At 41.1% G+C, this 25004-nt stretch overlaps 1 protein-coding gene across 9 annotated transcripts in view; it reads right to left on the minus strand.

Moving 5' to 3' along the window:
- Window positions 1-25004, minus strand: part of mbd6 (methyl-CpG binding domain protein 6) — a 234674-nt gene that overhangs the window by 1578 nt on the left and 208092 nt on the right. The gene's annotated exons all lie outside the window — the stretch shown is intronic.

Genomic DNA, 25004 nt, shown 5'->3' on the forward strand with positions numbered 1-25004 from the left:
ACAATAGTTCACTGCCTTTGACTCTCAAACAAATTTTGAGGTGGTTGCATTGTCAAAAGCATGGTCTCAAACTTTCTGCAGATTGTGGAGAGGCAAGACAACACAAATCTGAAGCATGGAATTCTGTAGCCAATAGTTCATAAATAATTTATTGAAGGCATATGATCACTCAAGTACAATTCCTGGCCCAAACATTAAATTAATTTCTCATCAATTTAAGTATTAAATACTTTGATTATAGTTATACATTCAGGAATCTATTCATTTTGCATTATGATTTTTGAACAAAATTGTTGATTGAATATTCCATTGGGAAAAATATCTAAAACATTGGCTATTTTTATCAAGTTTAATGAAAATCTTGATCCAAGCAAAACAACTCTTGAAAATTTAACACTTACTGGAATTAAAATGAATACAAGGTACTTAAGGTATCTGCTTAAGATTAGTGAAATCAGTTTCATAACTCAATGTCACAATTTAGAAGTGAATGAAGCATTAATAATAAGATGAACACTTCAGCAGGCAACAATTATACCATTATTGTAGCTTCAGATGGACAATAAAATGATGTGAGGGAATCCCTGTGGTTTCCTTGTACCCAGCTCATGCCCATGTTTAAAAAGGCCATTCAGTCCATCCATTTAATGGATTCTGTATTACTGGATGAGCGTCATGAATCAGTCAGAAACAAAATACTGATATGAAAGAAATAGCGCTTGGGTATACTCTGATTGTGAAAGGAATCAAATAAATAACTTTTACATTCTTTTTCTGGACTTGGAAAGATAACATATCCAAAGCAGCAAGATCAGACTTGTTGACTTATTATCAATCTGACAGAATTCAAAATAAAGTATTACTTTGAAGGATATATGTTTCTGACAACAACAAAACTTTGTAAACTGGAAGACCCTGCAATCAACAATGGTAAGACACGTTATTTTGCTTTTGGTTAAACTGTGAGGCTGATCACCTACTGGAAATTCTTATGCTAAATGCTTAATATGTGAACCATTGAAACAACTAGATAAGCTTTTGGTTGAACATTCCAACACAATAGCAACTTGTACGCTTACACAGAGTTAGGAGTGGAGCTGAGTTGAACTATAAGAAATTTATGACCTGGAGTAAGCTACACAAACAATCCAGGATGACCAAGGTACATAACCTGTTATCTATGACCATTACAAAAATGATAAAACAAAAAAAAAGCCATGATTGCAATGTTTAAGACAGCTTTATGAATGATTTTGTCTCAGTTACTTAGCTGTCTTTTTGATTTTATACATGGTTTCTAAATGACAGTACTGTTCAGCTAGAGCCATAAGTAGCTGGAAGATGAAATATTTCCTTCAATGACTTACTGATATGTTTGAAATAAGAATTGGCACTCTTCAGTTATATCAAAGATGCATATTTCAGCAAACAGAAGTTTAAAAATGTTTATCTTTTTACTTGGAGATGCAGAACACTAACAAGCCCCTCCAGCCCAATGAGCCAAACTACAAGCATGTGACCCACTAACCTATGCATCGACAGAATGTGGAGGGGAAACTGCAGCACCTGGAGGAAACTCAGCTGGTCACGGAGAAAACATACAAGCTCTTTACAGACAGCGGCAGGAATTGAATCCCGGTTACTTGCCCTTCAGTCGTGTTGCCTTTAGCTTAAAGGTTAGTTTTCAGGATATCACAAGCACACTGCAGAATGGCCCCAGGTCCTGCATTGGCTAGCAGCTCGGCGCTGGACTGAACTAAACCAAATTGAAAACTGGACTCCTGGTTTAATGTTTGATATTCTATGTGTTGTTCATGCGGTTTTTGCTGTTTGCACAATGTTTTTTCTTCCCCCACATATTAGATACTTGATGTTTTCTTGAACAGGTTCCATGATGTTTCTCTGTTTTGCGGCTGCCCACGGGAGGCCAAATCTCAGAGCTGTATTCTGTATACATACCTTGATAGTAAATGTACTTTGAATCTTTGAATAAACAAATTACTTTCACATTCTTAAGTATCGGGGTTTTCTCTACTGGTGTGGTGGGGCAGTACAGTGGTGTAGTGGTTGACATAACACTTCAAAGTATCAGCGACTTGGGATCAATCCCCATTGCTTACTGTAAGGAGTCTGTATGCACTCCTCGTGAGTGTGTGGGTTTCCTCTGGGTGCTCTGATTTCCACCCACAGTCAAAAGATATATCTGTTGGTTATTATAAATTGTACTGTGATTAGGCTAGGGTTAAATGGTTAATTGGGGTTTGCTAGGCGGCACAGTTCGAAGGGCTGAAAAGGCTTATTCTCTGCTGCATCTCAACAAATAAACACTTGCTTTTAGCAAGCTTGAAAGTGATTTAAAACAAATAAAGATGAGCACATTTAGGCTATGACTCAAACATAAAGAATGTGCAACATTCCATTACAATGCAAAGTTCAGTACACATTTTAAACATTAGCAGATATTTCTGAGTTTATATTATAAATACCATGCCACCATGGCCAGCAGCATGAAGCATTATACGTCTAGTTTACAGGTCTTGTTCCTTAGAAATACTTCCTATATTTCAAATCAATAGATTTGGTATGTTTCATGTTAGGGAAGTATTTGCAATTTTCTAATTCACTTACCATGGAACTGAATGAATTAATACTCACATCACGACAGAACTGTTCTCACATTGTGAAAATCCAGGTGCTAACCTTTCAGCATTTATCTCAGAAAAATCAGAGGAGTGCGTCAGTCATAACACACTTAACTTGTCTGCACACTTAGTTTATTTCGTAAATTTACTTCTTATAAAGGTTCATTTCAATTCAGCTGCAAGAATGCACCTCAGGAGCAAGGTCTTTTTTTTGATAGGTAGCTCAGTTAATTTCAGGCTCACAATCTGAAGCCAAGAATGCACTTAAGTTGAAATTCAACTCAGCATCATGTGCTGCGTCGTATGACGCGGGTGATCGTGGTCTTTGACCATGATTGTTCTTAGCAAATAAATTCAACTACTACTCAGGAAACCCTGAGATTTTACCAATAGTGGTATCATTGACAAATTTATAGATGCTGTTTGAGCTGTGCTTAGCCACACACACACACACACACACACGTACAAAATAAGAGTAGAGCGTTGTTGAAGCACGCATCCATGAGGTACACCTGTGTTGATAGTCAGTCTAGAGGTGATGTTAGTACCTGTGGTTTCCCGACGGGAAGTGGAGGATCCAGGTACAGAGGCCCAGGATTTGAAGCTTGGTTGTTAGCACTGAGTGAATGGTGGTATAGAACACTGAGCAGTAATCGATAAACAGCAGTCTGAAATACATCTTACGGTGTTCAGTCGCTCCAAAGTACTGAGATACAGTGAAGATTGTTTTGTAAAATGTTCATACAAATAGATCAATACATAGAGCATTAAGGTAGAATAAGGTAAAAACAATAAAAAATACAGAAAAAAGTAACAGCTACAGAGAAAGTGCAATGCAGGTACACAATAAGATGCAAGTTTATAGAAGTCAAGAGTCCATCTTATCGTACTGGGGAAATGTTTAATAGTTTTATAACAGCTGGGGGGAATGAGTTTTCCTTCAGCCTAGTGTAAGGAATTTCAGGCATTCGTATCTTTTGTCTGATGGAAGAGGGGTGAAGAGATAATGTCCAGGGTGGGTGGGGTTGCCTCTGTTGCAGACTCTCTCCACAATGTTAATGGAAGGAAAAAAATTGAGTTTAGTCATAGTCATACTTTATTGATCCCGGGGGAAATTGGTTTTTGTTACAGTTGCACCATAAATAACAAATAGTAATAAAACCATAAATAGTTAAATAGTAATATGTAAATTATGAAATAAGTCCAGGACCAGCCTATTGGGCTCAGGGTGTCTGCCCCTCCAAGGGAGGAGTTGTATAGTTTGATGGCCACAGGCAGGAATGACTTCCTATGACGCTCTGTGTTGCATCTCGGTGGAATGAGTCTCTGGCTGAATGTACTCCTGTGCCCAACCAGTACATTATGTAGTGGATGGGAGACATTGACCAAGATGGCATGCAACTTGGACAGCATCCTCTTTTCAGACACCACCGTCAGAGAGTCCAGTTCCATCCCCACATCACTGGCCTTACGAATGAGTTTGTTGATTCTGTTGGTGTCTGCTACCCTCAGCCTGCTGCCCCAGCACACAACAGCAAACATGATAGCACTGGCCACCACAGACTCGTAGAACATCTTCAGCATCGTCCGGCAGATGTTAAAGGACCTCAGTCTCCTCAGGAAATAGAGGCGGCTCTGACCCTTCTTGTAGACAGCCTCAGTGTTCTTTGACCAGTCCAGTTTATTGTCAATTCGTATCCCCAGGTATTTGTAATCCTCCACCATGTCCACACCGACCCCCTGGATGGAAATAGGGGTCACCGGTACCTTAGCTCTCCTCAGGTCTACCACCAGCTCCTTAGGCTTTTTCACATTAAGCTGCAAATAATTCTGCTCGCACCATGTGACAAAGTTTCCCACCGTAGCCCTGTACTCAGCCTCATCTCCCTTGCTGATGCATCCAGCTATGGAAGAGTCATTCAAAAACTTCTGAAGATGACAAGACTCTGTGCAGTAGCTGAAGTCCGAGGTGTAAATGGTGAAGAGAAAGGGAGACAAGACAGTCTCCTGTGGAGCCCCAGTGCTGCTGATCACTCTGTCGTACACACAGTGTTGCAAGCACACGTACTGTGATCTGCCAGTCAGGTAATCAAGAATCCATGATACCAGGAAAGCATCCACCTGCATCGCTCTCAGCTTCTCCCCCAGCAGAGCAGGGCGGATGGTGTTGAACGTACTGGAGAAGTCAAAAAACTTGACCCTCACAGTGCTCGTTGGCTTGTCCAGGTGGGCATAGACACGGTTCAGCAGGTAGACGATGACATCCTCAACTCCTAGTCGGGGCTGGTAGGCGAACTGGAGGGGAACTAAGTGTGGCCTGACCATAGGCTGGAGCAGCTCCAGAACAAGTCTCTCCAGGGTCTTCATGATGTGGGAGGTCAATGCCACTGGTCTGTAGTCATTGAGGCCGCTGGGGCGCTGCGTCTTCGGCACAGGGACGAGGCAGGACGTCTTCCACAGTACAGGAACCCTCCGGAGCCTCAGGCTCAGGTTGAATACATGGCAAAGTACTCCACATAGCTGAGGGGCACAGGCTTTGAGCACCCTGGTACTGACACCATCCGGTCCTACAGCCTTGTTTGGGTTGAGACGTTTCAGCTGTCTTCTCACCGGTTTAGCTGTGAAGCCCACCATGGTGGTTTCGTGTGGGGAAGTGGTATAGTCATGAGATGTTACAGTTAACGTTACAGTTCTTCAGAAATGGTCAATTCTGATACAAAAAGAACAAAATGAAGTACTGGTTCTCAAGCATACAATGGTCAATGTCCAAACACTTTAGACAATCAGCACAAGAGTGGGAAGGAAAATAAAAATAATGGGTATCTGACACTCATTTGCCCTTACAGGTGCTCCACAAATGTGCATGTAGGGAACACTACATTGAAGTTTTTTCCACTCTACTTTGGTACATGTGACAACAACACAACCAACTCCAAATATGAGCACCAAATACAGCACCTTGGAGGGTGGGCACTGTGGCTGGCATGGACTCATTGGGTGGGCCAAGCGGCCTGGGTACTGCTTGATGACTTTCTAACTGAGGAAGTGCAAATGAATGCAGAGATATCACTGCTTGCAATGTAAAGCAGGAATGGCAATTGAGGAACAATTCAACATTACTATTCTTTCTTTATAATATCGCATTTGCAATGCAAGCAATCCATATTTGATGGATTTTGTCCCAGAGATTTGTTTATTGTAACTAGAACTTTCCTCACCACCCAGGTGAACTTTACTAGTTTTATGCAGCATTCATTTGTGAAAATGCATTTACGGACATTTTCGTCAGTTCACACGAGTTCATAAATGCCTCAACTTTTGGTTAAGGGGAAGGGAAGCACAATGGCTGTGATTAAAGAAATAATCATCTGCTCATTTACATGATAGCTGTGTTCACAGTTTTAAGCTTTTCTACACTGGTTTCTTTAAATAATATTCTTTATTGCTCTATGAGCCCTTTTTGAATCTTGCCCAAAAATTGTTCAAGCAAATATCTGATGAAATTACATTTGGTAAAGTATTCTCAGAACTAATGTGTAGTACTTCATCTTTCTTGGAAGAAGACTTAATTAAAACAAAACTGAAGTGTGATGACTAGAAAAATACAGATATGTTAATGTCACTGTAGCTAAAAATATTAGAAGCAAGCATACAATTAGGCAGTGAATTCAACTGAGATTTTCTTTTATAACTCAAGTAAAAACTTTCTACTGTAGAATCTATCAATGTAATTTAGAGGAATCACAGCAGGTACAGAAGGTGGAACCCAAGGATTAGAGAAACTCAAATGTTGCAGCCTTTTTTAAATAAAGGATGCAGGATAACCCCAATTACAGAAGTCATTTTCACTTGGGTGACATAGAAAATTGTTAACAATAAACAAACATGAGGGACAAAATTCATCATTACTTGGACAAGTAATCAGCATTTCATATTATCTTGTAATCAGAATCAGGTTTAATATCACCCATATGCGTTGTGAAATTTGTTAACTTACAGGCAGCAGTACAATACATAATATAGAAAGTAAATAAATTACAGTAAATTAAATTAAAAACAGTGCAAGAACAGAAATAACATAAGTGATGGCAGAGAGGAAGAAACTGTTCCTGGATTGCTGATTGGATGCCTCTCTCCTGACAGTAACAATGAGAAGAAGGCATGTTGTGGGTGATGGGTGATGGGTGATGGGTGCTCTGAGTGATGGATGCTACCTTTCTGTGGCACTGCTCCTTGAAGATGTCTTGGATTCTACAGAGGCTAGTACTCAAGATGGAGCCCACTAATTTTACAACTTTCTGTAGCTTCCTTCGATTCTGTGAAGTAGCACCCCGCCCCCCCACCAGACAGTGATGCAGCCTGTCAGAGTGCTCGCCACGGTATATCTGTAGAAATTTACGAGTGTCTTAAATGACAAGCCAAATCTCCTCAAACTCCAAATGAAATATAGCCGCTGTCTTGCCTTTAGTTTGTCCCTTCATTCACCTTCCACCTTCCTATTATCTCAGCCCTTTGTCACTTACAATGGTCACCTCCCAGTTTCTTGCATTATTTCACATTCTCCCCCCACCCCCCATCTGAATCCACCTATTGCACATAGCTCGCGCTCCACCCTTCCCACCATGTTTTTGCACTGGCCATCTCTCCTCTTTCAGTCCAGATGAAGGATCTTGACACAAAACACCAACTGACCATTTCCCTCCATAGATGATGCCCGACGCGCTGAGCTCCTCCAGCACTTTGTGCATCAATGGGACAAGCATAGATTGATTACAAAAGGATAGCTTCAATTTACTTTGAACAAATAGCGTTCAATTAAGTGAAATATCAAAAGGCATTTGATAAGATGTCATAAAACAGACAAGCCAATATTGAAAGTGGCAGGAGAAACTGAGAAAGCAGCTACAAAAGTATAATGGAACCAGTGCTTTAAAATGGGGTGCAAATCCAAGAACAAGAAAGAGATTTAACCAGGAATAAGAGACTTAGTTATATGTACAGACTAAGTGTAGAATTTGTTCTCCTTGGAAGTGAGATTGTGAGCAGATCTGATTTAAAACTGAGAGTCCAGATGGGATGAAATATTTGCTGAGAGATCAAGTGCCCGGAGACATAAATTTATTATGGTAAAAGATGATAAAATCACATGATTGTATTACACAGCTAGCTACAGAATGCACTGCAAGGGCTGTCATGATGGCAACTGAAGCACGCCAAAGGAAGCTTGATAAGTATTTGATAGGAAAAATAATCTGCAAGGCCATTGAATGGGAGACAACCTAAATTGCTCTTAAGTCGAACAAGTATGAACCTGAAGGGCTGACTGCCCTCCTCACATGGTCCATCCATTCTGTGATTCAATTCAAAGGAACAATGCTTCATAATTGAGTTGTTGACTCTTTAATAGTTAACACTGGTTAACTGGGATACATCAGGATGAGTACCTTATCACCCAATTAAGCAACTGCCCAATTAGCCAAACTTTCATGAAAAGAATTAAAAAGGTATAAAAAAGACAAACTGAGTAACACATTATGTATTGAAATGAAATACAGAACAAATTAGAACACTATAAATACTACTACAGCACTATAAAACTGTATTAGTTCCTAATAGTTATTGATGGAGGAACCCAACTGCATCGCACTGTTTTGACTGAAAATGAACAAAATCAGTAGAAACTCCTAGTGCTGACAATGGACTGCTTTCATACAATGCCGTTGATGATAGCATCCAACAAATCTATTTTAATTGTAACATTCAAGATGATTGTCGGTATCTTCAAATTCCCTGTCCTTCCTAACTTGAAGTAGTGAAATCATTATTTTCAGTCCTCGTCAATTCTGACATCTCCAAGCCTGAGTGCTCAAAACCACAGTGAGCAAAACAGTTCTAACTTGACTTACTGCTTATCTCTTGTCAACTATCAGTGATAAAAATCAATGCTTTTTGAAGCCAAACACATGCAACTCCACATGACTGACACTAGTTAGAAAATGTTTGGCAACAGTCTGCTGTCCCACTGAGTAGCATAGTGTCCCAAACAAACGAATGGAATCTAGGCTATTGTATTTATTTCTAACAAGAGAAAATCTGCAGATGCTAGAAGTTCAAGCAACATACACAAAATGCTGGAGGAACTCAGAAGGTCAGGCAGCATTTATGGGAAAAAGTACAGTTGACATTTCAGGTCGAGACTCTTCGGCAGGACTGGAGAAAAAAAGATGAGTAGATTTAAAAGGTGGTGGGGGGGAGAGAGAAACACAATGTGATAGGTGAAACTAGAAGGGGGAGTCTGACAAGAAAAGACAGAAGGCCACAGAAAAGGGGTGGGGGGGATTATCAGAGGGAGGCAATGGCCAAGCAAGGAGGTAAGGTGAAAGAGGAAAAAGTGGATGGGGAATGGTGAAGAAGGCGCATTATCGGAAGTTCAAGAAATCGATATTCATGCTAACAGGTTGGAGGCAACCCAGACAGAATATAAGATGTTGTTCCTCCAACCCGACTGTGGCCTCATCGAGACAATAAAGGAGGGCATCAATTGACATCTCGGAATGGGAATGGGACGTGGAATTAAAATGGGTGGCCACTGGGAGATCCTGCTTCTTCTAGCGGACGAAGTGTAGGTGCTTAGTGAAGCGCACTCCCAACCTACACAGGGTCTCACCGACATACAGGAGGTCACACTGGGAGCACTGGACACAGTACAAGACTCCAACCGACTCACAGGTGAAATGTTGCATCACCTGGAAGGACTGTTTGGAGCCCTGAATGGTAATGAGGGAGGTGGTGTCGGGGCAGGTGTAGCACTTGCTCCGCTTGGCAACCTCTCTATCCTGTACCAATGACCCCTTCTCCTGCCTTCAACCCTCCTCCTCTTCCTGGATACCCCACCCTGGTCTTTTCCCTGATCTGGACCTTTTCATTGCCATCTGCCGATGGGACATCAACCATCTCGACTTCAACACTCTTCTCCCCAATTCCAACCTCACCCCTTCCGAACGCTCTGCTCTCCACTCCCTCTGCACTAATCCTAACCTCACCATCAAACCTGCAGATAAAGGGGGTGCTGCAGTAGTCTGATGGACTGACCTCTACCTTGCTGAGGCCCAGCAACAACTCTCAGACACCTCTTACTTGCCCCTCGAACAGGATCCCACTAAGGAGCACCAGGCCCTTGTCTTCCACGTGATCATAGCCCTTATTAGCTCTGGGAATCTCACATCCACTACCACCAACAACATAGTTCCCACATCTCCTGTTTCTACCTCCCACCCAAGATCCAACCCACTTATTCAGGTAGAACCATTGTTTCAGTTTGTTCCTGCCCCACTGAACTCCTATCTGCATACCTTGGCGCTGTTTTATCCCCCCTAGTTCAGTCCGTTCCTATCTACATCTGTGACACTTCACACACTCTGGATCTTTTCAATGATTTCAAGTTCCCTGGCCCCCATCATCTTATCTTCACTATTGATGTTAAGTCCATATACACCTCCATCCCCCACCAGGAAGCCTCAAAGCTTTCCATTTCTTTCTGGGCACCAGACCTAACCAGTTTCCCTCCACCACCACGCTCCACTGTCTAGCAGAACTTGCCCTCTTAATAATATCTCCTTTGGGTCCTCACTCGTCCTTCAAACAAAAGGTGTAGCCACGGGCACTCGCAGGGGTACCAGCTATGCCTGCCGGTTTGTTGGCTACACGGAACAGTCTATGTTCCAAGCCTACACTGGTGTCCATGCCCACTTCTCTTACGCTACATCGACGACTGCACTGGTGCTGCTCTCTGCACCCATGCAGAGCTCATCGACTTCATCAACTTTGCCTCCAACTTTCACCCTGCCCTCAAATTTACGTGGTCCATTTCCGACACCTCCCTCCCCTTTCTCAATCTCTGTCTCTATCTCTGGAGACAGCTAATCTATTGATGTCTATTATAAACCCACTGACTCTCACAGCTACCTGAACTATACCTCTTCCCACCCTGTTACTTGTAAAAATGCCATCCCCTTTTCTCAATTCCTCCGTCTCCACTGCATCTGCTCTCAGGATGAGGCTTTTCATTCCAGATCAAATGAGATGTCCTCCTTTTTCAAAGAAAAGAGCTTCCCTTCCTTCACCATCAACACTGCCCTGAAACCCATCTCTTCCATTTCATGCACATCTGCTCTCACCCCTTATTGAACAGTATTTCTCAGAGAAAAATTATTTTTAGTGATAATTGGGTTCACAGTACAGCCAGTCTGCTTAAAAAAAAGGTTTGCTTGATTTAGCTTTTAGTGAAAATTATAAAGTGGTGCAAGCACAGTTTGAGGAATTTCTATACTTAACTACTCAAATGCTTTTTTCCTTTTTAATCATCTGCAGTGTATAATTTTACTTATCTGCAGTTAAACCTATACAATTATTCAACTGAAAATTGCTGATTACTGATTTGCTGTTCAACCTATACAATTATTCAACTGAAAATTGCTGATTAAATTTTGCAGTTATTTATACTGTTTAATTCAAATAATTGGCTATTATTTAAGTTACTAATAATGTCATCACTTATATTTGTTGCAACACACATCAAAGTTGCTGGCGAACGCAGCAGGCCAAGCAGCATCTGTAGGAAGAGGTGCAGTCGACATTTTGGGCCGAGACCCTTCGTCAGGACTAACTGAAGGAAGAGTTAGTAAGAGATTTGAAAGGGGGTGGGGGAGGTCCAAAATGATAGGAGAAGATAGGAGGGGGAGGGATGGAGCCAAGAGCTGGACAGGTGATTGGCAAAAGGGATATGAGAGGATCATGGGACAGGAGGTCCGGGGAGAAAGACAAGGGGGGGGGGGGAGAACCAGAGGATGGGCAAGGGGTATAGTCAGAGGGACAGAGGGAGAAAAAGGAGAGTGAGAGAAAGAATGTGTGTATAAAAATAAGTAACGGATGGGGTACGAGGGGGAGGTGGGGCATTAGTGGAAGCTAGAAAAGTCGATGTTCATGCCATCAGGTTGGAGGCTACCCAGACGGAATATAAGGTGTTGTTCCTCCAACCTGAGTGTGGCTTCATCTTTACAGCAGAGGAGGCCATGGATAGATATGTCAGAATGGGAATGGGATGTGAAATTAAAATGTGTGGCCACTGGGAGATCCTGCTTTCTCTGGCGGACAGAGCGTAGATGTTCAGCAAAGTGGTCTCCCAGTCTGCGTCGGGTCTCACCAATATATAAAAGGCCACATCGGGAGCACCGGACACAGTATATCACCCCAGCCAACTCGCAGGTGAAGTGTCGCCTCACCTGGAAGGACTGTCTGGGGCCCTGAATGGTGGTAAGGGAGGAAGTGTAAGGGCATGTGTAGCACTTGTTCCACTTACAAGGATAAGTGCCAGGAGGGAGATCAGTGGGGAGGGGTGGCTAATGCCCCACCTCCCCCTCGTACCCCATCCGTTATTTATTTTTATACACATATTCTTCTCTCACTCTCCTTCTTCTCCCTCTGTCCCTCTGACTATACCCCTTGCCCATCCTCTGGGTTCCCCCCCCACCGCCTTTCTCCCCGGACCTCCTGTCCCATGATCCTCTCATATCCCTTTTGCTTATCACCTGTCCAGCTCTTGGCTCCATCCTTCCCCCTCCTGTCTTCTCCGATCATTTTGGATCTCCCCCTCCCCTTTCAAATCTCTTACTAACTCTTTCTTCAGTTAGTCCTGACGAAGGGTCTCGGCCCGAAACGTCGACTGTACCTCTTCCTAGAGATGCTGCCTGGCCTGCTGCGTTCACCTGCAACTTTGATGTGTGTTGCTTGAATTTCCGGCATCTGCAGAATTCTTGTTGTTTGCAACTTATATTTGTTGACTGTCTTTTAAACTAAGTGCTTCATCAATGCAGAAGATGTATATACTTAAAATACTCAGGTTAGTGGCATTTTTTCTCAATGTACTCAATATTAAGAGGTACTTAAATTTTACAAAGTCCAGCATAAAGGCAGGCTGTGTGTAAAATAGAGCCTCTAGTTCACCCATTGAGAAAACAATTCACAAGACTGACTCCAGGAATGAAAGGGTTACCGTATGTAGAACGTCTAGCAGCTCTTGGGCTGTATTCCCTGGAGTTCAGGAGAATGAGGGGGGGATCTGATTGAAACATTCTGAATGTTAAAAGGCCTGAACAGATTAGCTAAGTTATTTCCCATGGTAGGGGATTCTCAGACAAGCAGGGACAACTTCAGGATTAAAGGACGTCCTTTTAGAACTGAGATGTGGAGAAATTACTTTAGTCAGGGGGTGGTAAATCTGTGGAACTCGTTGCCATGAGTGGCTGTGGAGGCCAAGTCATTGAGTATATTTAAGGCATAGATAGATAGGTTCTTGATTAGCCAGGGCATCAAAGGGTATGGGGTGAAGCTGGGGGAGCGGGGATGACTGGAAGGATGACTGGCGGAGCAGACTCGATGGGCCAAATGGCCTGCTTCTACTCTTATATCTTATGGTCTTATGATAATTCAGAATCTTGAGAAATGTCCTATGAAAAACTTAAATTTTATAAGTTACAAAAACCTGCCATCTCCATACATAGTATATTTACTAAATAAATAAGGCGTCCATTTTAAAAAATAAGTGAATGTCTAAAATGATCAGTAGAGCAATTATTTAGCATTTCAGTCTAATGGGATGTCTCCCAGTTATTTAACTGCTATTGGATTAGAAATCTAATTCTATATATGAGAAAAAGCTTAAAATTGAAAGATGGTGACTGTGCGTCAATTGAATCTCAATCTCTGTGCACAATATCTACCATATAAGGACATGGAAAGACAAGAAACCTCATCTCCTGATCCTATCCATGCTAATCCTTTTCAATAGATCAGCTTTGCATGCAGTTGTGTATTTATTCTAATCTACAACTCAGGTAGATTATTCTAACCACTTACTTTTTGATTACTTCTGCTCAGAAACCCAACTCAAACTTATTGGCCCAGCTTTCAAAATAACATTATCCATTATACTATTTATGTCACCTGCTTCATAATCCCTGCTCCCACAAATTGGCTCAATTATCTTTTTAATGTTTACACACACAGACACTGCACTACAGAGTATTTACATGATCTTTCCTTTGTGAAAATGACCAATGCTATCAACTGGCTGACTAGTATTAGTGAAGTAGAAGTTGGAAAAGTTGTGGCATGCCTTCTAGTAAATAACTGTACAAAAATAAACACTTCTTCATAACACTTATAGAGTGAACAAACTGATTAATGGACCCAACTCAGTCTAAATAGTCACAAAATGATGGGAGGAACTCAGCAGGTCAGGCAGCATCTATGGAAATGAATAAACAAATGACATTTTGGGCCGAGACCCTTTATCAGGACCGGTCTTGGCCCGAAATACTGACGATTTATTCATTTTCATAGATGCTACCTAACCTGCTGAGTTCCTCCAGCATTTTGTTGTATTCTGGATTTCCAGCATCGGCAGAAATTTGTGTTCAGTCTGAACAGTGGCCATTTAGTAAGCACATTGAACTTTTTGTTGAAATTCAGTTTAGTAGATCTTTTGAAAAGAACTGTTCTCAGTTACTTCTTCCACCTTCAGATTGCTCTATATCTCTTTCTTATAAGGCATAATACATACACAGAAATAGAAAATGCTGAGACCCCTATCAAAATCAGGTTTATCAACACCCACAAGTTATGAAATTCATTTTTGTGGCAGCAGTACAGTGTAATATATAGAATTACTACAGTACCTCTCAAATGTCTTAGGTACCCTAGCTGTATATGTGCATAAGAGATTTGCAGAGTACTGTAAATGTACATCTGTAACTTGCTGGTGCCTCTTCATAGGCCAGCTGAACATCTGGTGAAGCTTTGTTTAACTAGCGGTTGAAGTTTATCTCTCCTCATTCTTTTTGTTGGCCGTTATTGGTGAAAGTACATATGGAATATTATCTATAGGGTTTTGTGTTGCTCCATAAGGACATACCTGTGATAAAGTGAATGTCATGAATGTTTGCCAAGATGATTATGGAAAAGGAAGAATTAAACAGCCAAGCTTTTACTCTCTCGCATTCAGCAGAATGGGAGGTGATCTCAGAGACACACAGATTCTGAGCAAGCTCAACAGGTCTATTGTGCAGTTCAGGTTTCACTTGGTTGGGCCATCAAGAACCAAGGTTAGATGCTTCATATTAGATGTCAACCATTCAGAACAGAGATGAGAAGGCACCCAGAGGCTTATCCATTTACCCACAGGTAAGCGAACCACTGGATTTTTAGGCTTTTTGAACACTATCCATACAATGCAAGGTGGATTCACAGAGAAAAATCAAAGATGACTTTGGATCTTGTGCACTTCCTATGTTAAATATTCCTCAATGAATACTACTTCAATTAACTATTTCAGTACAACTGACTAAAGCATATACAATATTGTAACTGGACTGTTGCTAAAAGTCTAATCCTATGATCATATCACTGGGGTTCATGAATTTGTACTAATACAATTTGGAGTTAAAATTTAGACTAGACATTCCTCATGAGGGAAATAGTATGAAGGAACTGTGTACTGCTTTGGAATGACAGGCAGGTTTGGACAGATACTTAAATTGCTTATTATATAAACTGTTATAAGATCCACTTCATAAATATTTCATTAAAGTCAAGACTACATTTACTGAATTAGCGTATTCATTACTGAGCAATTAAGCATTAACCAATATGAAAAACAATATTGATGCCATAATGTTCATGATCAGAGTAATGTGGGGGTTGACAGACTTTCATATCTGACATTTGTGATAACAAATGCTTAGATTTTGTTTGCCTCTCAATTCAGAATACCTAGTCGCAAATGTACATGCTTCCAAATAGTGAAATGTGTTGAATATCGGACCATGCAATAAGTTATTTAGAACATTGGCAATTGCTTTTTGGCGAGTACATTCGCCTCTGAAATTTGAATAAACTTCTAACAAGGCATCACTGGCCCTTCAGCACGTGTTAAAAGTGTGGAGAAACTGGTGAACTATGACAGAAAATCGCCAATTATCAGCATTGCTCCTTTTGCACATTTCAATTTTAACAAAATCATGTCAGACCTGGACAATGTACAAACTTCATTCTCCCCAACTCAGATAAAATTCTGTTTGAAAGGTATGCCTCAGACATGGGATTTACTTTGTCTTGAAGCTTGAAATCCAGTTGCAAATAACTGTTAAATATCAACCTGCATTAAAGGTGGGATCTACCTTTATCTTGATCAATGAATCTTTTTGTACATCATACATGCAAGGGTCCATATGTACAGTAGTCACTAATTTCAGTAGTTTATGCTTACCAAACCAAACTTCCAAGAACAGAAATCAATACTAATTTTGCCTTTTAAATAAGATAGCAGTGACTGAAGCTTCACAAACATTTGAAATTAACAGAGATATCCCATGACATCCAAAAATTGCAATGGTGTGTTACAATGCATGATGCTATGCAAATGACCATGCTAGTTTTGTTTAGTACTTCTGACACAATGGATTTCATTAAACTTCATGCTTCTGCTCTTATTCAGTTCTCATCTGGTGCAGGTCAAGTCACTATGCCAGCAAACATTCTCTAGCTATCACTTTATCTGCAATGCCAGTCATAGAGCAACACAGCACGGATACAGGCCCTTTGGTTCAATCAGTCCATGGTGCCCACCCAGCTGGTTCCAATTTACTCTGTCTCGTCCCTTCAAGTACCAATCCTAGTGCTTCTTAAATCAAACTACTGCACCTGCCTCAATTACATCCTCTGGGAACTCATCCTACACGCTCACTATCCTCTGTGTGAAGAAGTTGCCCCTTGGGTCCTTCTTAAATTTTTCCCCTCTTGTCCCAAAGTCTGCTCTTCCAATTGTGGTCTCCACTACTCTCAGAGGAAAAGGCTGGTACCATCCACCTGAACAATATCTATATATACTGTGTGTGTGTGTGTGTGTGTGTGTGTGTGTGTGTATGTATGTATGTGTATATATATATACATACACACACACACACACACATATATATATATACACACACACACACACACACATATATATATATATACACACACATACATACATATATATATATACACACACACACACACACACACGCATGCAGTAGGTCAGAAAAAGTACTAAGATAATCAAACTATATCATGCTTCAATGATTTCATAATGGAATGGAAGAACCTGATATTAAGAACATTGTATAAAAATCAGCGTCCATTTGACCTTCACTTTCATCAATGTTTGTGGAGGAAAGACTGACACTTGAGTCGATTATAATAGCCGCTTATGTGTGCAATGTTGCCAAGTTTGAGACGACTTTTAACTAGCATACTAGTTTAGCCTGACAAAACTAAGTTTTCATCACAACTTATTGCCTTACCACAATAAACAGTCCTACAAAAATCCCCATGTTAAAGAATTTGCAATATTTTGTATTTCAGTCAGTTACTTGGATTCCATTGACTGAAGGAAGTACAGGAGGGAACATGTGTCCTCTGTGTACACGTAATTCTTCCAGTCCTTTCAGTGTATCCTCTCTCTGAATTGATCAGTTATTTTCATGAAGCATTCCATTGACAAGTTGCTGTCACAAAATCACTTACATCAAGACCATGTCATTGATGTCCATACATGTAACTTTACATGGAATAAAGGGAGAATCCAGGGGAAACTATGAAAAGGACAAGGCAAGCCACGAACAATTAAAACATACAAGGCCAGAGAAAACGGACATGGCAAATCTGTATTGTTAAATATTTAGGTATTTAAGCATTATGTAAAATGCAAATAATTGAACCATAAAATATTTATTAATTTAGAGATACAGAGTGGAATAGGCCGTTCCGACCCTTCAAGCTACACTGCCCAGCAATCCCCAACAACCCTATTTAACCCTAACCCAATTACAGGGTAATTTACAATAACCAATTAACCTACTCAATACACTTTTGGACAGAGAGGAAACCAGAGGACCCGGGGAAACCCACACATTGCACGGGGAGGACAAAAAGAGACTCCTTACAAACAGTGGGACTGAACTCCAAACTCCGATGGTCAAGCTGTAATAGTGTCGTGCTAATTGCCACGCTACTATGAGAGATTATAAAACCACCGAACAGCTCCCTTACTCAGAAAAATATATTTACAATAAGCAGTATTGACTGATCATAAACATAGAAGTACAAAATCTAAAAAGGGTCAAACCTATTGATCATATGTTTTTTGTCCAGTGTAGAGTGCATTCCTAATCTAGCTCCAACAATTCTCATCAAATGTGTTCTTTATTTCAGAAGGAGTAAAAGGTAATGTTGCAATCCATCATTTCAAATACAATCAAAAAGTGACAATTTTGGTCACTGAGAAGCACTCAGTTTTCTTGTTTTGTTTCCAAATTGATAGAATCAAATAGGAACCTGGCAATTGGAAGATTTAAGATGAATACCAGAAATAAAAGACTGTCTCTAGATTATTTTGAATAAAACATGTTTGAATACGATATAAGCAAATAGTTTTGCACATAAAATAATACAGCCCTGTAGAGGGAGTCCTACCAAAAGAACAGTCCTTGGGATGCATGACACAGCACATTTTGAAGGGCAAGATGCCAAATTGTTCATTACTGAAACTTGTGTAAAAAATGAGCACATGGAAGTGAACAAATCATGGAAGTCCCCAATGTATTTGCAACATATTTAGTGGCGTATGGAGATAGCTATATTTCAAAGCAGCAAAACAAATGGTCAAGATATAAACAGCAAAGGCCCCTATTGCTATTAGATTAGTTACAGTAATCTAAATTCACCCAAATATTGCAAACAATGGCCTCTATGATTTTCTTAGAATATTGTCTGTTAGTTTTTCTTTTAGAAATTGATGATGTGATATTCAACTGGAGCCAATTATTGCCTAACCACTTGTGTGGTTTGAATAACACACATTAAAGTTGCTGGTGAACGCAGCAGGCCAGGCAGCATCTCTAGGAAGAGGTACAGTCGACGTTTCGGGCTGAGACCCTTCGTCAGGACTAACTGAAAGAAGAGCTAGTAAGAGATTTGAAAGTGGGAGGGGGGGGGGGAGATCCGAAATGATAGGAGAAGACAGGAGGGGGAGGGATGGAGCCAAGAGCTGGACAGTTGATTGGCAAAAAGGATATGAGAGGATCATGGGACAGGAGGTCCGGGGAGAAAGACAAGGGGGGGGGGGAGAAAGACAAGGGGGGGGGGAGAACCAGAGGATGGGCAAGGGGTATAGTCAGAGGGACAGAGGGAGAAAAAGGAGAGTGAGAGAAAGAATGTGTGTATATAAATAAATAACAGATGAGATACGAGGGGGAGGTGGGGCATTAGCGGAAGTTAGAGAAGTTGATGCTCATGCCATCAGGTTGGAGGCTACCCAGACGAAATATAAGGTATTGTTCCTCCAACCTGAGTGTGGCTTCACCTTTACAGTGGAGGAGGCCGTGGATAGACATGTCAGAATGGGAATGGGATGTGGAATTAAAATGTGTGGCCACTGGGAGATCCTGCTTTCTCTGGTGGATAGAGCGTAGGTGTTCAGCAAAATGATCTCCCAGTCTGCGTCGGGTCTCGCTAATATATAGAAGGCCACATCGGGAGCACCGGACGCAGTATATCACCCCAGCCGACTCACAGGTGAAGTGTCGCCTCACCTGGAAGGACTGTTTGGGGCCCTGAATGGTGGTAAGGGAGGAAGTGTAAGGGCATGTGTAGCACTTGTTCCGCTTACAAGGATAAGTGCCAGGAGGGAGATCAGTGGGAGGGATGGGGGGGACGAATGGACAAGGGAGTCGCATAAGGAGTGATCCCTGCGGAAAGCAGAGGGGGGGAGGGAAAGATGTGCTTAGTGGTGAGATCCCGTTGGAGGTGGCGGAAGTTACTGAGAATAATATGTTGGACCCGAAGGCTGGTGGGGTGGTAGGTGAGGACCGGGGAACCCTATTCCTCGTGGGGTGGCGGGAGGATGGAGTGAGAGCAGATGTACGTGAAATGGGGGAGGTGCGTTTGAGAGCAGAGTTGATAGTGGAGGAAGGGAAGCCCCTTTCTTTAAAAAAGGAGGCCACCTCCCTCGTCCTGGAATGAAAACTCATCCTGAGAGCAGATGCGGCGGAGACGGAGGAATTGCGAGAAGGGGATGGCATTTTTGCAAGAGACAGGGTGAGAAGAGGAATAGTCCAGATAGCTGTGAGAGTCAGTAGGCTTATAGTAGACATCAGTGGATAAGCTGTCTCCAGAGACAGAGACAGAAAGATCTAGAAAGGGGAAGGCGGTGTCAGAAATGGACCAGGTAAACTTGAGGGCAGGGTAAAAGTTGGAGGCAAAATTAATAAAGTCAACGAGCTCAGCATGCATGCAGGAAGCAGCGCCAATGCAGTCATCGATGTAGCAAAGGAAAAGTGGGGGACAGATACCAGAATAGACATGGAACATAGATTGTTCCACAAAGCCAACAAAAAGGCAGGCATAGCCAGGACCCATAGCTACGACTGTACATCTTCCTAGAGATGCTGCCTGGCCTGCTGCGTTCACCAGCAAATTTGATGTGTGTTGCTTGAATTTCCAGCATCTGCAGAATTCCTGTTGTGTGGTTTGAATGCTACTTTACACTCATCAGCCCAAACCTGAACATTGCCCATGTCATACTGCCTGCAGGCAGAGTTCACTGAAGAATTAGGTCTTGAAATAAGCATTGTGCAAGTACAAAATACTCCTACTTTACAGCACATGATAAAATAAAGATGTTCACAAACTTGCCGATAGAAACATCACAATATAATCTTGGGGCTAAGTAACTGGTATCCAGCAACCATAATCAACATTCTTCGTGCTAGTTAGGACTTCAGCCAGAGTGCCAACTCCACTCCTAGTACCCTCCCCCTTCTCTCTGTATCGCACACCTCTACCCTTAATTTTATGTAAGAAAATAATGTTTCATAACACCAGATTTGAATGAGTGCTGTTTGATATCAAGGTCGCTCACTCTCACCCTACCTCTGGAGTTCATCTTGTTTGTTCACTTTTATACTAAAGCCACAATGAAGCTTGGAGCTGAATGGCTACGACAGAACTCCTCCTCAGCTTTAGTGATCAGGTTCTTGAGTAACTGCTACTTGACAGCATTGAATTCCCCTACTCTCCACCTACACACCTTCCATCACTATTTTTAAACTGATAGGGCTATGAATAGTTGAACTGAATGTCCTGCTCTTCATGGTTAACATAAGCACTTATCTATTTAGTTATGCTATTCCAAGTGCTGCAGCTGCATTGGTGTAGCCTGGTTAGAAGGATGACTACTACTGGAGAACAGCTGAAGCAGGGTATTCATGGTGTACTTTAAGATTAGCAAATGGTGATGATATCAGGATGAAGCAAAGGCACACACACACACAAAATACTGGAGGAACTCAGCAGACCAGGTAGCATCTATTGAAAAGAGTAAACAGTTTTGGGATGAGGCCCTTCTTCATGAGTTTTGATGAAGGGTCTTTTCCAACTGTGTTGCTTTGCATTTCCAGCACCTGCAGATTTTCTTGTGTTTGTGAAGCAAGGATAGATTAAGCACAGAGCTCCACTAACACAGTAGATGGAGGTGTTCATGGAATCAACTTCTCAGAACTTCTTAGTGCATTGCAGTAGCATAGCAGTTAGTGCAATCACTTTGCAGCACCAGTAAGCACTGACAGGGATTAGATTCCCGCTACTGCCTTTACGTTCTCCCTGTGACCACGTTTCCTCCAGATGCTCTGGTTTCCTCCCATATTCCAAAGACATTCAGTTAATGTTAGTGAGCTGAGGGCAGGCTATGTTAGCATCAAAACTGTGGTGAACACTTTTGTGGGCTGCCCCCCAGCACAATCCTCAGACTCTGTTGGTCATTGATGCAAAACAACGCCTATCACTGAATGTTTTGATGCAATAAATAAAGCTAATCTTCTTTAAAAACCATGGTTTATAATTGTACATCAGGATTGCAAAGAATTTCTAAAAACTGTGTCCCTGTAACCAGTTTCTGTCCAAATGCATGGTGCCGATGCTTTGCTTACATTTACATCCCAAGTTGGAGCTTCCTAAGATTAAACACAAGAAATCCTGCAGATTGCTCGAAATCCAGAGTAACACACACAAAATGCTGGAGGAACTCAGCAGGTCAGGCAACATCCATAGAAATAGAAATGAATAAACAATCGATGTTTTGGGTCAAGACCCTTCATCAGGACTGGAAAGGAAGGGGAAAGGAGACATAAGAAGATGGGGGTGGAGAGGGAGGAGGGCAAGCTGCAAGGAGATGGGTGAAGCCATGTGAGTGGAGTGGAGAAGCTGGGAGGTGATAAGTGGGGAGAAAAGCAAAGGGCTGGAGAAAGAGTGGGGAAATGAAGTATGAAAGGGGAGGGAAAAATTTACTTGAAGTTGGAGAAATCAATGTTCTACCATCAGGTTGGAGACTACCTAGATGCTCCTCAGACCTGAGAGTAGCCTCATTGTGGCAGAAGGGGATGCTGTGGACCTCCTGTACATATTGGAACAGGAATGGAGAAAAAAATAGAAATAGTTGGCCACTGGGAAATTCCACCTTTTTGCAAATGGAGCTGAGGTGCTCGGCAAAGCGGTCAACATGTTTACGTGCACCTTGTGCTGCTACTATCACTATATTGTTTGCTGAACCAGGATAGTCCCCAAACATGTTAAGGCGCTGCATGCATTCCAAAGCTTGGTGGTTACAGATTGTAGCGAAATACAATTCTGTTACTGCTGATGGCTGACAGTGCTCTTCCAAATGTATTCAACTGCTTAGGAACAAGATGCTATGTGGCAAGAGTGGAGCAGTGGAGTCAACTTTGTTAAAGTTGATAACAGCACTTTTATAGGTTGATGGCAGTGAACAAAACTGAGAAGTTGGAAAATCTGGAGCTTGAGGAGAAGTGATTAGTAATTGTAATGCTAGTTTTCAGCAAATGAATGTGTGGAAAATTCAGAGTGGGCCTCTGTTAGGTGCTTGGCCCATTTTTACAGAAGCAAGCAGAGCCCTCAATTTTGGACTCGGGTAAATCCTGAGGCTAGGTGCCTTCGAAACTTTGGTGATACAAACCAAACCTCCCAAATCTTTGCTCAGAAGGCAATGCATACAAGTGAAATGCAGAATGCATAGAAAAAGTACAAAATCTTCAATACTAATAATTAAATACATCCAACCTTACATGATTGTTAAGCATCTTGTCAAAACCTTAAAAATCACTGGCTTCCAAGAACATAGGTTGGACAAGAAACTGTCCAGAGACACACAGCACAAAAACAGACCTTTGGTTGAGTCCATGCCGACTATTCAGTATCCAGTTACACTCACCCAATTTTATACTGTCCCCACATTCTCATTAACTTTCTGTAGCTTCTGCCACTCACTTATAAACAGAGCCCAAATACCTACCACTCTGTACATATTTGAGATGTGGAAAGAAAGTGGAGCAAACCTACATGGTCTTAGGAAGAATGCACAAACTCCACAGTTAACACACAAGATGTGCCACTGTGTTGTCCCAAAAGCCATGAATTCTATAGCAAGTCCTGGCCATTTCTGCAATGGGTGAACTGCAAAAAGCACCTAATAATTGAAGAGTCAATGAGTGAACTTAGCATTAGTAGTTGCAATTCCACCTATAAGTTAGAAAATGCAGTTACCAAATCTGACTAGAACAAATAGATCCCTCCTATCCTGCTCCAAGTTCTGGACTGAAGTTCAATGGGACACTGATACTTGACGTGTGAACTTACTCTTAACACAAGATTACATAGGTTTTTGCCTGAAGGATTGGCAAAAAGCTGGTCAGAGATATGGAAATAACATTCAAACTGTGGAATTAATGAACACATATTACAGGAGATGTCTATTTGGGACCAATGAACATGCCAGTGGAGTTGAATGTGTGGAATGAACTTGCCGACTTTGCAAACTGTCATAATCATGTGAATTTTCCAACTTCATTTAATGCTCTCCAAAGCCACGAAAAATACAGCTGGTGGGCCTAGCAGTCTGCAGCTGTGCTTTAAATCTCTGAATTTCCACGTAAGCAACACTGATAACAACTTTAGTCTTTGCCAGAAATATACTTAGAAATTTCCAATTAGCTGTCTTTTTGACAGACATAACTTAATAAAGGAGATTACTTCTATGATTCAATTACAGGATGAGGTCACTTCTGGGAAGGCCTGCATTTATTGGTCATTTCTGATTGCCTGTGATAAAATGTGGCAGTCCTTCAAGTGAACTTCAAATGATTGAAGTTCAATTGAAAATAACCTATAAGTAAAAGGTGTCAAATATGAATTGAGGAAATAGATTTTGTGGAACAAAAAGCAAGATCAAACCTGGCAAATCCTGATGAAACTTATTGCAAATTGGTTAAGGAGTTTATACAATAAAGAAATTGGAAAAAAATTTAGAACACAGTGCTAGATCAGATAAAATGATTCCTGCTTTTTTAGAAACTATCAGCACATTCTATGCAAGTGAGTCAGAATTAAATGTAAACGACCATTCCAACTTATTCTACCAGACTGCTTTGCAATTCATATGAGCATGTTATTTTTACTCAGAATCAGAAGGTCAACTGACAAATATTCAATGTCTATGTACCATGAACAAATCAAATACCAATACAATAATATGTTCAATGAAAACTATTTTGCACAAGAACCAATGACAAATTAACTTTTCCTGGCTGACCTGAGACAAGTTTCTGAGATTTTACACACTTGTTCACATTTACTAAGTTTGCAACAAACTTTCTTATTGTGTTCAATGAAAATTTCATTTCTTTGATCTTCTGTGATATTTTGAAGTAGACTAGAAGTCAGCCCCACTTAAAAGTTTGATTGGATTAATCTCAATTGTTTGGTAATTATATCTTTTTTAATTGTATCTCAAACTAAATTTTTTTGGCATAAGCTCTCTAGTAAGTACACAAAAAAAACTTCAGTTTAAAAATAATAAACTTTAAAAAATATTTAAAATGTGACTTTGAGGTGAATAGATGTGAAATAAAAATGCTCATCTTTCCTGATAAGTTATTTCTAATTGCATCAACATTACTTCAGATACCCACACAAAAATATTCCAATTACTTTTTATTTATTCATTTTTATTGAAATGCTGGCATTTATTCCCTAACCTTGTCTGGTATTGAGCATGTGATCATGAGATGCTTTCTTCAACCACTGCACTCAGTGCCTCTCAGGAAGAGTGTGCAGGATTCAAATACAGTACAATTAAAACAAGAGCTATTTCCTTGAATGAAACCAGCAAGTGATGAGAATGCTACCCAAAGACCA

This window comes from Mobula hypostoma, chromosome 5 (assembly GCF_963921235.1).
Source record: "Mobula hypostoma chromosome 5, sMobHyp1.1, whole genome shotgun sequence".
Taxonomy (NCBI): Eukaryota; Metazoa; Chordata; class Chondrichthyes; order Myliobatiformes; family Myliobatidae; genus Mobula; species Mobula hypostoma.